Source organism: Ictidomys tridecemlineatus (assembly GCF_052094955.1).
Source record: "Ictidomys tridecemlineatus isolate mIctTri1 chromosome 2 unlocalized genomic scaffold, mIctTri1.hap1 SUPER_2_unloc_1, whole genome shotgun sequence".
Classification (NCBI taxonomy): domain Eukaryota; kingdom Metazoa; phylum Chordata; class Mammalia; order Rodentia; family Sciuridae; genus Ictidomys; species Ictidomys tridecemlineatus.
In genome coordinates, this window is record NW_027520951.1 from 72908 (window position 1) to 86563 (window position 13656).

General features: G+C 36.3%; 1 pseudogene; it reads left to right on the forward strand.

Moving 5' to 3' along the window:
• Positions 1–361: 361 nt before the first annotated feature.
• LOC144372228 (KH domain-containing RNA-binding protein QKI pseudogene) lies at positions 362–994 on the forward strand (annotated as a pseudogene).
• Positions 995–13656: the final 12662 nt, after the last annotated feature.

Below are 13656 nucleotides of genomic sequence, written 5' to 3' on the forward strand. Positions count from 1 at the left end.
AGCTGAATTCACAGTAGGTAATTCATGGAAATAACCTAGATGCCCTTCAACAGTTTAATGTATAAACAAACTGGTACATATGCAGAGTGGAATATTACTGAGCCTTAAAGAAAAAGGCATTGGCAGGTTAATGGACAGAGTTGGAGACTATCATGGAACAAAATAAGTTCCAAATATATTCTCTGATAAGTAGATCAGGTCCATAATATTCTGGAGGAGACTCAAGGAAAGAAGGAGAAATTTTGAATTGAGCAGATTAGAGCAGGTTGAGGGGAGGATGTGTGTGGGTGAGATGGTGGAATGAGAAAGGAATTACTATCCTTTGTATGGTATGATTTAACAAATGGAGTGATTCTGCATTATGTACAACCAGAGAAATGAAAAGGTGTGCTCTATTTGTGTAAAAAAATTCAAAAAATTTAAATATCTAGATTTTAATTTTCTTGTTAGGAACTTTGGCCCCAGAGGATTTACAGCTAAAGAGCTTGAGACAGTAAATGGAGGCAAAACAACGGCCTGAGGCAAAGGCTCAGTAAGAGATAAATTCAAGGAGGAGGAAATAGAACAAACTGAATCAGGGGCATATACATGAAGATTCAGATGTACTAATCAATGTAGAAGATGCTCAGAATAGAGCAAAGTAAAACTAAAGACAGCAGTTATGAGCTTCTGATTCTGAATGACACCTGCAGAGGTGTCAACATTAAATCACCAGCCCTTGCATTTTCTCTTGTGGCAACAGCCCTGGTTGCTCCAAGGATCATAACTGGAGCTGCACATTTTCTCTCACCAGTGACCCTGAGTTATTGTCTCCAGCTGACCCTACCATAATTCCTTTGATCAGACAAATACAGACCTCTGTCATGCCAAAAGGAACTCCTCACACTACTGCTGTGATTATCCCTCCAGGGCCAGAGGCTGGGTTGATCTACACACCCTACAAATACCTTACACGTTGGCACCAGCCACTTCAGTCCTTGAGTGCCCTATTTAACTGAATGTTTTGTGAGGTGCAGTGTCTACTAAAGTTTGAAGGCACAATATGTGTCTCCATCCTTTCCAAAAGGTTGTGACCAAAGGTGGAGTTCATAGGCAACTAACCTATGAACTTCTATCTCTGAACTCTTTGCCCAATATGACTTGACCATCCTGCCTGCTGATCACTTAAGTGATCATTTCCTTTGCTTGCCTGTGGTCAGTGCAGCAAGATGAGGAACTTCTTTGTTCATTTGTCTTACCATCTAGGCAAACAAAATACAAATAAAACATTTTCTTCCAGCTCAGCTTTTTGTCCACCAAGTCCACCCTTGTGTGGATGAAAGTGGTTCTAAAACCTGTACTGAATAATAGTAAAGTATTAGGGACCAAATCATTCCAAGCACTGATCATCTTTCAATGTCTACCCCAAGAGACTGGTAAGAAGGCTTCCATGGGAGACAATGGCCCTTGACTACACAGTGACAGAGGGAGTTACAGTGGAAGAATTTTAGGAAACTTTTCTTCTCATAGAAAAGTCATACTCTCTCTGAATGAACTGTGTGCTGATGCAACATTCATGGACTCAGTCAGGCAAGTCATTGGTGAAGTGATTTGAAAAGTATTACAATTTCATGTACTGTTCAGTCACTATAGTGACCTCCAAGGGCAGAAGGCATTTTTAAAAATACATTTCCTCTCATATCTGAAGTATACGAAGATTATGCCCTGAGAGAAAAACTTAAAAAGATGTTTTAAAAGTAATGCAAAGAAGAAAAGTCCAAAAAACAATTTTTAAATTTCAGAGTTATTTAAGAGCTAAAATTTAAGAGTTATTGGGATAGAAGAAGGCATAGAGGACCAAATCACAGGAGTATACAATCTATTCAATGAAATAATACCAGAATCTTTCCAAACATGTAGAATAAATTGGAAATCCAAATTCAAGAAGCCTGCAGGAAGCCAAATTTACAAAATCACAACAGATTCACATCAAGGCACAGTATAAGGAAAATGCCCAACATACAGAATAAGGAGAGAATTTTAAAAGCCACAAGAAAAAGGAATAAGATTACATATAGGGGAAAAACAATTGTGATAATGGCAGATTTTTCAACCCAGACCCTGAAAGCCAGAAGATCCTGGAACAACATATATCAAGCTGTGTAAGATAATTGGTGCCAATCAAGAATCTTGTATTCAGCAAAATTAAGCTTTAGATTTGAAAATGAAATAAAAACTTTCCATGATAATCAAAAGTTAAAAGTATGTATAACTAGACAACTGGTGCTACAAAACATCCTTGGCAAAATATTTCATGAACAGGAAATGAAAAACAGCAATGAAAATCAACAGAGGGAGGTATGCAGTAAAGGAAAAAACTAATCAAAGAGGAAAACCAAGTCAACTTAAATAACAAAAATAAAAAAATATGGCTGGAAATACAAACCATGTCCCAATAGTAACCCTAAATGTTTTTTTTTGGTCGTTCACAACATTACAAAGCTCTTGGCATATCATATTTCATACATTAGATTGAAGAGGGTTATAAACTCCCACGTTTTACCCCAAATGCAGATTGCAGAATCACATCGGTTACACATCAACATTTTTACATAATGCCCTATTAGTAACTATTGTATTCTGATACCTTTCCTATCCCCTACTATCTCCCCTTCCCTCCCCTTCCATCTTCTCTCTCTACCCCATCTACTGTAATTCATTTCTCTCCTTGTTTATTGTCCCATTCCCCTCACAACCTCTTATATGTAATTTTGTATAGCTATGAGGGTCTCCCTTCATTTCCATGCAATTTCCCTTTTCTTTCCCTTTCCCTCCCATCTCATGTCTCTGTTTAAAGTTAATCTTTTTTTTCCTGCTCTTCCTCCCTACTCTGTTCATAGTTTCTCTCATTATATCAAAGAAGACATTTGGTATTTGTTTTTTAGGGATTGGCTAGCTTCACTAAGCATAATCTGTTCTAGTGCCATCCATTTCCCTGCAAATTCCATGATTTTGTCTTTTTTATTGCTGCATAATATTCCATAGTGTATAAATGCCACATTTTTTATCTGTTCATCTATTGAAGGGCATCTGGGTTGGTTCCACAGTCTAGCTATTGTGAATTGTGCTTCTATGAACATTGATGTAGCAGTATCCCTGTAGCATGCTCTTTTAAGGTCTTCAGGGAATAGTCCAAGAAGGGCAATAGCAGGGTCAAATGGTGGTTCCATTCCCAGCTTTCCCAGGAATCTCCAAACTGCTTTCCATATTGGCTGCACCAATTTGCAGTCCCACCAGCAATGCACAAGTGTACGCTTTTCTCCACATCCTCCCCAGCACTTGTTGTTTGACTTCATAGTGGCTACCAATCTTACTGGAGTGAGATGGTATCTTAGGGTGGTTTTGATTTGCATTTCTCTGACTGCTAGAATGGTGAGCATTTTTTCATGTACTTGTTGATTGATTGTATATCCTCCTCTGAGAAGTGTCTGTTCAGGTCCTTGGCCCATTTGTTGATTGGGTTATTTGTTATCTTATTGTCTAATTTTTTGAGTTCTTTGTATACTCTGGATATTAGGGCTCTATCTGAAGTGTGAGGAGTAAAGATTTGTTCCCAGGATGTAGGCTCCCTATTTACCTCTCTTATTGTTTCTCTTGCTGAGAAAAAACTTTTTAGTTTAAGTAAGTCCCATGTGTTGATTCTTGTTATTAACTCTTGTGCTATGGGTGTGCTATTAAGGAATTTGGAGCCCGACCCCACAATATGTAGATCGGAGCCAACTTTTTCTTCTCTCAGACGCAGAGTCTCTGATTTGATATCAAGCTCCTTGATCCATTTTGAGTTAACTTTTGTACATGGCAAGAGAAAGGGATTCAGTTTCATTTTGTTGCATATGGATTTCTAGTTTTCCCAGCACCATTTGTTGAAGATGCTATCCTTCTTCCATTGCGTGCTTTTAGCCCCTTTATCAAATATAAGATAATTGTAACTTTGTGAATTAGTCTCTGTGTCCTCTATTCTATACCATTGGTCCACCTGCCTGTTTTGGTACCAGTACCATGCTGTTTTTGTCACTATTGTTCTGTAATATAGTTTGAAATCTGGTATCGCTATACCGCCTGATTCACACTTTCTGCTTAGAATTGCTTTTGCTATTCTGGGTCTTTTATTTTTCCATATGAATTTCATGATTGCTTTATCTATTTCTACAAGAAATGCCGTTGGGATTTTGATTGGCATTCCAATAAACCTATAGAGAACTTTTGGTAATATCACCATTTTGATGATGTTAGTTCTGCCTATCCATGAACAGGGTATATTTTTCCATCTTCTAAGATCTTCTTCTACTTCTCTCTTTAGGGTTCTGTAGTTTTCATTGTATAAATCTTTCACCTCTTTTGTTAGGTTGATTCTCAAGTATTTTTTTTTGGAGGATATTGTGAATGGAGTGTTTTTCCTCATTTATGTTTCAGAAGTTTTGTCGCCGATATACAGAAATGCCTTTGATTTGTGTGTGTTGATTTTATATCCTGCCACTTTGCTGAATTCATTTATTAGTTCTAGTAGTTTTTTTTGTAGACCCTTTTGGGTCTTCTAGATATATAATCATGTCATCTGCAAATAGTGATAATTTAAGCTCTTCTTTTCCAATTTTTATGCCTTTAATTTCTTTCATTTGTCTCATTGCTCTGGCCAGTATTTCGAGAACTATATTGAATAGAAGTGGTGATAGAGGGCATCCCTGTCTTGTTCCAGATTTTAGAGGGAATGCCTTCAACTTTTGTCCATTCAGAATGATGCTAGCCTGAAGCTTAGCATAGATAGCTTTTACAATGTCAAGGTAAGTTCCTGTTATCCCTAGTTTTTCAAGTGTTTTGAACATAAAGGAATGGTGTACTTTGTCAAATGCTTTCTCTGCGTCTATGAAGATGATCATATGGTTCTTATCTTTAAGTCTATGATGTGGTGAATAACTTTTATTGATTTACATATATTGAACCATCCTTGATTCCCAGGGATGAATCCTACTTGATCATGGTGCACAATTTTTTTGATGTGTTTTTGTATTCGATTAGCCAGAATTTTATTGAGGATTTTTGCATTTGGTTCATTAGAGATATTGGTCTATAGTTTTCTTTATTTGAGGTGACTTTGTCTGGTTTCGGAATCAGGGTGATGTTGGCCTCATAGAATGAATTTGGAACAGCTCCCTCTTTTTCTATTTCCTGAAATAACTTGAAAAGTATTGGTATTAATTCTTCTTTAAAAGTTTTGTAAAACTCCGCTGTATACCCATCCGGTCCTGGGCTTTTCTTGGTTGGTAGTCTTTTGATGGCTTCTTAAATTTCATCCATTGATATTGTTCTGTTCAAATTGTGTGTATCCTCCTGACTCAGTCTGGGCAAATCATATGACTTATGAAATTTATAGATGTCTTCACTATCTTCTGTTTTATTGGAATATAGGTTTTCAAAATAATTTCTAATTGTCTTCTGTATTTCTGTAGCATCTGTTGTGATATTGCCTTTTTCATCCTGTATGTTAGTAATTTGAGTTCTCTCTCTTCTTCTCTTTATTAGCATGGCTAAAGGTCTGTCGATCTTATTTATTTTTTCGAAGAACCAACTTTTAGTTTTATTATTTTTTCAATAGTTTCTTTTGTTTCAATTTCATTGATTACCGCTCTGATTTTAATTATTTCTTGCCTTCTGCTACATTTGCTGTTGTTTTGCTCTTTTTTTCTAGGGCTTTGAGATGAAGTGTGAGCTCATTTATTTGTTGGTTTTTTCTTTTTTTGAGGAATGACCACCAGATGATGAATTTTCCTCTTAAAACTGCTTTCATTGTGTCCCATAAATTCTTATATGTTGTGTCTGTATTTTCATTTATCTCTAATAATTTTCTGATTTACTCCTTTATGTCTTCTGTAACCCATTGATCATTCAGTAACATATTGTTCTTTTTCCATGTGATGTAGGATTTTTCCTTCCTTCTTTTATCATTGATTTCCAGTTTCATTCCATTATGATCAGATAAAATACATGGTATTATCTTCACCCCTGTATATTTACTGAGGGTTGCCCTATGGCATAATATATGGTCTATTTTTGAGAAGGATCCATGTGCTGCTGAGAAAAAAGTATATCCATTTGATGATGGTTGATATATTCTATATATGTCAGTTAAGTCTAGGTTATTGATTGTGGTATTGAGTTCTATAGTTTCTTTATTCAACTTTTGTTTGGAGGATCTGTCCAATGGTGAGAGAGGTGTGTTGAAGTCGCCCATAATTATTGTGTTGTGGTCTATTTGATTCTTGAACTTGGGGAGAATTTGTTTTATGAATGTCTCAGCACCATTATTCTGTGCAAAAATATTGATAATTGTTATGTCTTGTTTGTGAATGGTTCCTTTTAACAGTATATAATGTCCTTCTTTATCCCTTTTGATTAACTTTGTCTTGATGTCGATTTTATTCGATATGAGGATGGCCACTCCTGCTTGCTTTCGAGGACCCTGTGCGTGGTATATTTTTTCCCATCCTTTCACCTTCAGCCTGTGTATGTTTTTTCCAATCAGATGTGTCTTCTGGAGGCAGCATATTGTTGGATTTGTTTTTTGAATCCATGATACCAGCCTATGTTGCTTTATTGGAGAGTTTAAGCCATTAACATTTAGAGTTACTATTGATATATGGTTTGTACTTCCAGCCATGCTTGATTATTTATCTTTTTTTCTAAAAAATTTAGTTTGTTTCTCCATGATTATCTTTCCCCTCGCCCTCTGTCTTTACCGAGGCACTTCCCACTGATGGTTTTTGTTATTGTTTTTCATTTCTTCCTCGTGTAGTGTTTTGCTCAAAATGCTTTGCAATGCTGGTTTTCTGGCTGCAAATTTTTTTAACTTTTGTTTATCATGAAAGATTTTCATTTCGTTGTCATACCTGAAGCTTAATTTTGCTGGATACAGAATTTTTGGTTGACATCTATTGTCTTTCAGTGTTTGAAATACATTGTTCCATGACCTTCTTCCTTTCAGCGTCTGTGATGAAAAATCCATTGTTAACCTTATTGGTTTACCCCTGAAAGTAATCTGTCTCCTTTCTCTTGTAGCTTTTAATATTTTTTCTTGTTCTGTATATTGGATATCATCATAACAATGTGTTTTGGCGTTGGTCTACTGTGATTTTGTGTGCTCGGTGTCCTGTATGCATCTTCAATTTGTATATCTGTTTCCTTTTTATTTCTGGAAAGTTTTCTGTAATTATTTCATTCAGCAGGTTACTCATTCCCTTGGTTTGAATCTCTGGACCGTCTTCTATCCCAATGACTCATAAGTTTGGTTTTTTTATGTTTTCCCATAACTCTTGGATATTTTTTTCGTGATTTTTTTCCAGCCTATCTGAGTTGGCTAGACTCTTTTCCAGATGATATATTTTGTCTTCATTATCTGACGTTCTTGCTTCTACTTGCTCCACTCTGTTAGTGATACTCTCAATTAATTTTTTAATTTGGTTATTCGTTTCCTTCATTTCTATAATTATTGTTTGATTATTTTTTATAATCTCTGTCTCCTGATAAAGATGCTTATCGTCTTCTTTTATCTGTTTATGTAATTCATTCTCAGTGTGTTCTTTCGCTGCTTGAATTCGCTGTCTTGTATCCTCTTTAAGTTTACATTCCATCTGTCTAAGGTGTTCCTTGAGTTCTTTATATGACCATTTTTCTGATGACTCTAGGTCCTCCTGAATATTTAAGCTGTCCTGCATTGTTTGTACTCCTTTTCTTCCTTGCTTTTTGAAGCTGCTCATATTACTTCTTGGACTGTTTGACTGCTGAGTTACTGTTTACTCCTATAAATTTATTTGATGCTTGGGAGGAAAGGTATTAGAAGGGAAGGGAAAAAGTCACTAAAGAGAATGAGAGTAAGCAGGTAGAATTCAAGGAAGGGGGGATAAGAAAATTGAAACGAAATGAAAAGACAAAAGAAGAAAAAAAATAGGAAATAAAAAAGAAAAAAAATTAAAAAAATAATAAAAAAATAAAATTAAAATTAGAAGAAAAGAAATTTAAAAAATTGTAAAAAAAATTAAAAAAATAAGAAAGAAAAATGAAAATGATAGAAAAAACCCAATCAAAAAAAAGAGAAAAGAAAAAAGAATAAAAAATTTATTAAATGCAGTCTTAGAGTTTGATTAACTTCTCTTCCAGTAGGTGGCACTGGGACACCAGGCCAAGTTTCTCCTGTCAATAGGTGGGAAGCAATCACTCTGCAGCAGCTCCTCCTTCCAGACTGGGCGAGTCTCCAATCCTGAGTGCCTAGGGCCTCCTCTTGTGTCTATAGTCACTTCCAAACTTTTCCTCTAGCCAGGCCCCTCTCATGGGTGCCGCTCACCACAATACTGGCTACACGCCAGGTCTGCTGCTCCCGGGAGCCCTGTTTTCATGACGATTGGGCACACTCTACCAGTTTGCCTTTCCCTCAGACCCTAAGTTTGTAGAGCTTGGGGCTGAGAATCCTCAGCAAATTTTACTTGCCCTCTGGTAGCGACTCTCCCGGTCACTGGTGGAAGAGACCTCAGATGTCAGCTCTGGTGGGAGCCGTAGTTCCGCACCACGGGTCTGCACCATGTCTCATTCCCTCGGTCTGGCTCTCGGCTCATGGGGGAGCTGGGAGGGGCCCTTAAGGGAGAGCTGGGAGGGTCCCTTAAGGTTTCCCCGATGTGTGGAGAGGGAAGGGATTACACACCTGTAGCCGCAGGATTCAATGAAGTTATCTCCTCCGCCACACAGTCTGGTGACGTCAGTTCTCTGCCATGGTGGTATCTCTTGCAAATGGCGACAGTTCGTTTCCCTTTGCCGGGTGACCAATGCAACGAGTGGGTCCTTACTGTCTCTCCCAAGCCCTGTTTCAAACCTGTGGCCACTACCTATGAAAGCTTGGTAGGCATTTACCTCCGTGGGATCAGAGGGGCTGACCAGTTGTTTCAGCTGGATGGATTAGTGCTGAGTCACAGCTGTTTGTGTGTGGGAAGCAGGCAAATGGGAGCTTGAATTCAGCCGATCCGGGCTCAGTGTGTGTTCTGAGAGGCCCAGATCCACATCAGCTCAGCATTGCCTAGTGATTCTGAGCAAACAGAATTTAGGTTTTTTACGACTCCCTATGCCCGCGTAGCTGAAGAGGTCAGAGACTTGATCTCTCCGCGCCTGCCACCATGTTGGAATCCTAGTATATGTGTTTAAATCTTCATGTTTCCATGGTCTAATGACTTCTTTGTCTTCTTCTTTTCATGGTCTAATGACTTCTCTGTTTCCATGTTGGAATCCCTAAATGTTAATGGCTTATACTCACCAATAAAAAAAAACATGGGCTTTTAGATTGGACAAAATAAAAGACCCAACAATATGCTGCCTCTGAGTAACTCATCTGATATAAAAAGACATATACAAACTAAAGGTAAAAGGTTTGGAAAAATCATACCACTCACATGGACTGTGTAAGCAAGCAGGGGTTTCCATACTCATATCAAATAAAGTAGAATTTCAAGTCAAATTTAATCAAAAGGGATAAAGATGGACATTACATACTGCTCAAGGAACCCTACACCAATAAACCATAACAATCATAAATATATATGCCCCAAACATTGATGCAGCTATGATCATCAAACAAACTCTTTTCAAGTTCAAGAGTCAAATTGACTACAACACAATAATCTTGGTTGACTTTAACAGACCTCTCTCATCACTGGATAGATCTTCCAAATATAAGTTGAATAAAGAAACTATAAAACTCAATAGCACAATCAATAACTTAGACTTAACTGACATATATAGAATATTTCAACCTCCACCAAGTGCATACACTTTCTTCTCAGCAGCACATGAATCCTTCTCTAAAATAGACCATATAATGTGCCACAAAGCAACTCTTAGCAAATACAAAAAGTTAGAGATACTACCATGCATTTTATTGGATCATAATGGAATGAAATTGGAAATCAACAACAAAATAAAAAAACAAAATTTTCTCCAGCACTTGGAGCCTAAACAATATGCTACTTAATGAACAATGGGTTCCAGAAGACATCAAGGAGGAGATTAAAAAATTCTTAGAAGTAAATGAGAACATAGACACAACATATCAAAATCTCTGGGACACTATGAAAGCAATACTAAAAGGAAAATTCATTGCATGAAGTTCATTTCTTAAAAAAAATGTTAAAAAATAAATAACCTCACACTACATCTCAAAGTCCTAGGAAAAGAAGAACAAATCAGTAGCAAAAGCAGAAGAAGACAAGAAATAATTAAAATTAGAGCTGGAATCAATGAAATCAAAACAAAAGGAACAATTGAAAAAATTGACAAAACAAAAAGTTGGTTCTTTGAAAAAATAAATAAAACTGATAGGCCCTTAGCCACGCTAATGAAGAGAAGAGAGAGCTCAAATTACCAGCATACATGATGAAAAAGGTAATATCACAACTGACACTACAGAAATACAGAGGATAATTAGAAATTATTTTAAAATCTTAAACTCCAATAAAATCGAAGGCATTGATTGAAGAAAATTGACAGATTTCTTAAGTCGTATGATCTGCCCAGATTGAGTCAGGAAGATATAAACAATTTAAACAGACCAATATCAAGTGAGGAAATAGAAGACACCATCAGAGGCTTACCAACCACGAAAAGCCCAGGACTGGATGTTTACAAAAGGGAGTTCTACAAGTTCTTTAAAGAAGAACTAATACCAACACTCTTTAATTTATTTCAGGATATAGTAGAATAGGCAGTCATTCCAAACTCATTCTATAATGCCAATATCACCCTGATCTCCAAAGAAGGCAAAGACAAATCAAAAAAGAAAACTTTAGACCAATATGTCTAATGAACATAGAAGCAAATTTCTCAATAAAATTCTGGTAAATTTAATACAAAAACATATCAAAAAGTTTGTGCACCATGATCAAATGGGATTCATCCCAGGGATGCAAGTTTGGTTCAACATACGGAAATCAAAAAATGTAACTCACTACATCAATAGGCTTAAAGGTAAAAATCATATGGTCACCACAATAGACACAGAAAAAGCATTTGACAAAATACAATATCCAGTTAAGTTCAAAACACTAGAAAAACTAGGGATAACAGAAGCATATCTCAGCATTTTAAAGGCTATCTATGCTAATCCTCAGGCCAACATCATTCTAAACCGACAAAAATTGAATGCATTTCCTCTAAAATCTGGAACAAGACAGGAATGCCCTCTCTCACCACTTGTATTCAACATATTTCTTGAAACATTGGCCAGAGCAATTAGACAAATGAAAGAAATTAAAGTCATACACATAGGAAAAGAAGAACTTAAATTAGCACTATTTGCTGACAATATGATTCTATACCTAGAAAACCCCAAAAACTCCACCAGAAAATTTCTAGAACTAGTAATTGAATTCATCAAAGTAGCAGTATATAAAATCAAAACCCATGAATCAAAGGCATTTCTGTATATCAGTGAGATCCTCTGAGAAGGAAATGAGGAAAACTACCCCATTCACAACAACCTAAAAAAAAATAAGATAATTGGGAATCAACTTAACAAAAGAGGTGAAAGATCTGTATAATAAAAACTACAGAAGCCTAAAGAGAGAAATCAAAGAAGACCTTAGAAAATGGAAAGATCTACCTTGTTCTTGGTTAGGCAGAATTAATATTATCAAAATGACTATACTACCAAAAGCACTATACAGGTTTAATGCATTTCTCATCAAAATTCCAATGACATTCCTCATAGAAATAGAAAAAGCAATCATGAAATTCATATGAAAAATTAAGAGACTCAGAATAGGTAAAGCAATCCTTATCAGGATAAGTGAAGCAGGTGGCATCATTATACCAGACCTTAAACTATACTACAGAGCAATAGTATCAAAAACAGTATGCTATTCACACCAAATCAGTCTTGTAGACCAGTGATAGAGGATAGAGGACACAGGGACTAACCCCCCAAATTACAATTATCTTATATTAAAAAAGGTGCCAAAAACATGCACTGGAGAAAAGAGAGAATCTTCAAAAAATGGTACTAGGATATCTGGAAACCCATATGCAACAATATGAAATTAAACCCTTATCTTTTACCTGCACAAGACTAAACTCAAAATGGATCAAGAACCTAGGAATGAAACCTGAAACTCTATGCCTAATAGAAAAAAAAGTAGGCCCTAATCTTCATCATGTGGGATTAGGCCCCAACTTCCATAATAAGACTTCTATAGCACAAAAATTAAAAGCAAGAATCAATATATAGGGTAGAATCAAACTAAAAATTTCTTGTCAGCAAAAGAAACAATTTGTGAGGTGACCAGAGAACCTACGTCCTGGGAGCAAATTTTTACCCCTCACACATCAGGTGGAGCACTAATCTCTAGGATATATACAGAACTCAAAAGCTAAGCACCAAAACAAAACAAAACAAAACAAAACAAAAAAACAAACTCAAATAACCCAATCAACACATGGACTAAGGACTTGAAAAAACACTTCTCAGAAGAGGATATAAAATCAATCAACAAATATATTTGAAAAATATTTATCATCTATAGCAATTAGAGAAATGCAAATCAAAAGTACTCTAAATTTGGGCTGGGGGTGTGTCTCAAGCAGTAGCTCGCTCGTCTGGCATGCATGCGGCCTGGGTTTGATCCTCAGCACCACATACAAACAAAGATGTTATGTCCACTGGAAAAAAAATATTAAAATTTTCTCTCTCTCTCTCTCAAAAAAAAAAAAACTACTCTAAGTTATTATCTCACTCCAGTCAGAATGGCAGCTATTATGAAGACAAACACAACAATGTTGGTGAGGATGTGGAGAAAAATCTACACTCATACATTCCTGGTTGGACTGCGAATTGGTGCAGCCAATATGGAAAGCAGTATGGAGATTCTTTGGAAATCTGGGAATGGAACCAGCATTTGACTCAAGTACCCTTCTCCTTGGACTATACCCAAAGGAATTAAAAACAGCATACAACAGAGACACAGCCACATCAATGTTTATAGCAGCACAATTCACAATAGCTAAACAGTGGAGCCAACCTAGATGCCCTTCAGTGGATGAATGGATTAAACAATGTGGCACATATACACAATAGAATTTTATTCAGCAATGAGAGAGAATAAAATCATGCCATTTGCAGGTAAATAAATGCCATTGGAGAAGATAATGCTAAGTGAAATTAGCCAATCCACAAATAAATAAATAAATGCCAAATGTTTTCTCTGATATAAGGAGGCTGACTTATAGTAGAGTAGGGAGGGGGAGCATGAGAGGATTAGATGAATTCTAGATAGGAAAGAGGAGTGGGAGGTAAAGGGAGGAGCAGGGGATTACAAAGGATGGTGGAATGTAATGGGCATCATTATTCAAAGTACATGTATAAAGATTTGAATTGGGGTTCAACATACTTTATATGCAACCTGAGATATGAAAAAATTGTGGTATATATGTGGGATAAGAATTGTAATGCAAAAAAAAAAAACCCAGAAAGTAATTGTGTTAAGGCATGAATTGGTGTGAACATATTTAATATACAAAGGTATGAAAAATTGTGCTCTACATGCATAATAAGAATTGGAATACATTCCACTGTCATATATATAAATATAT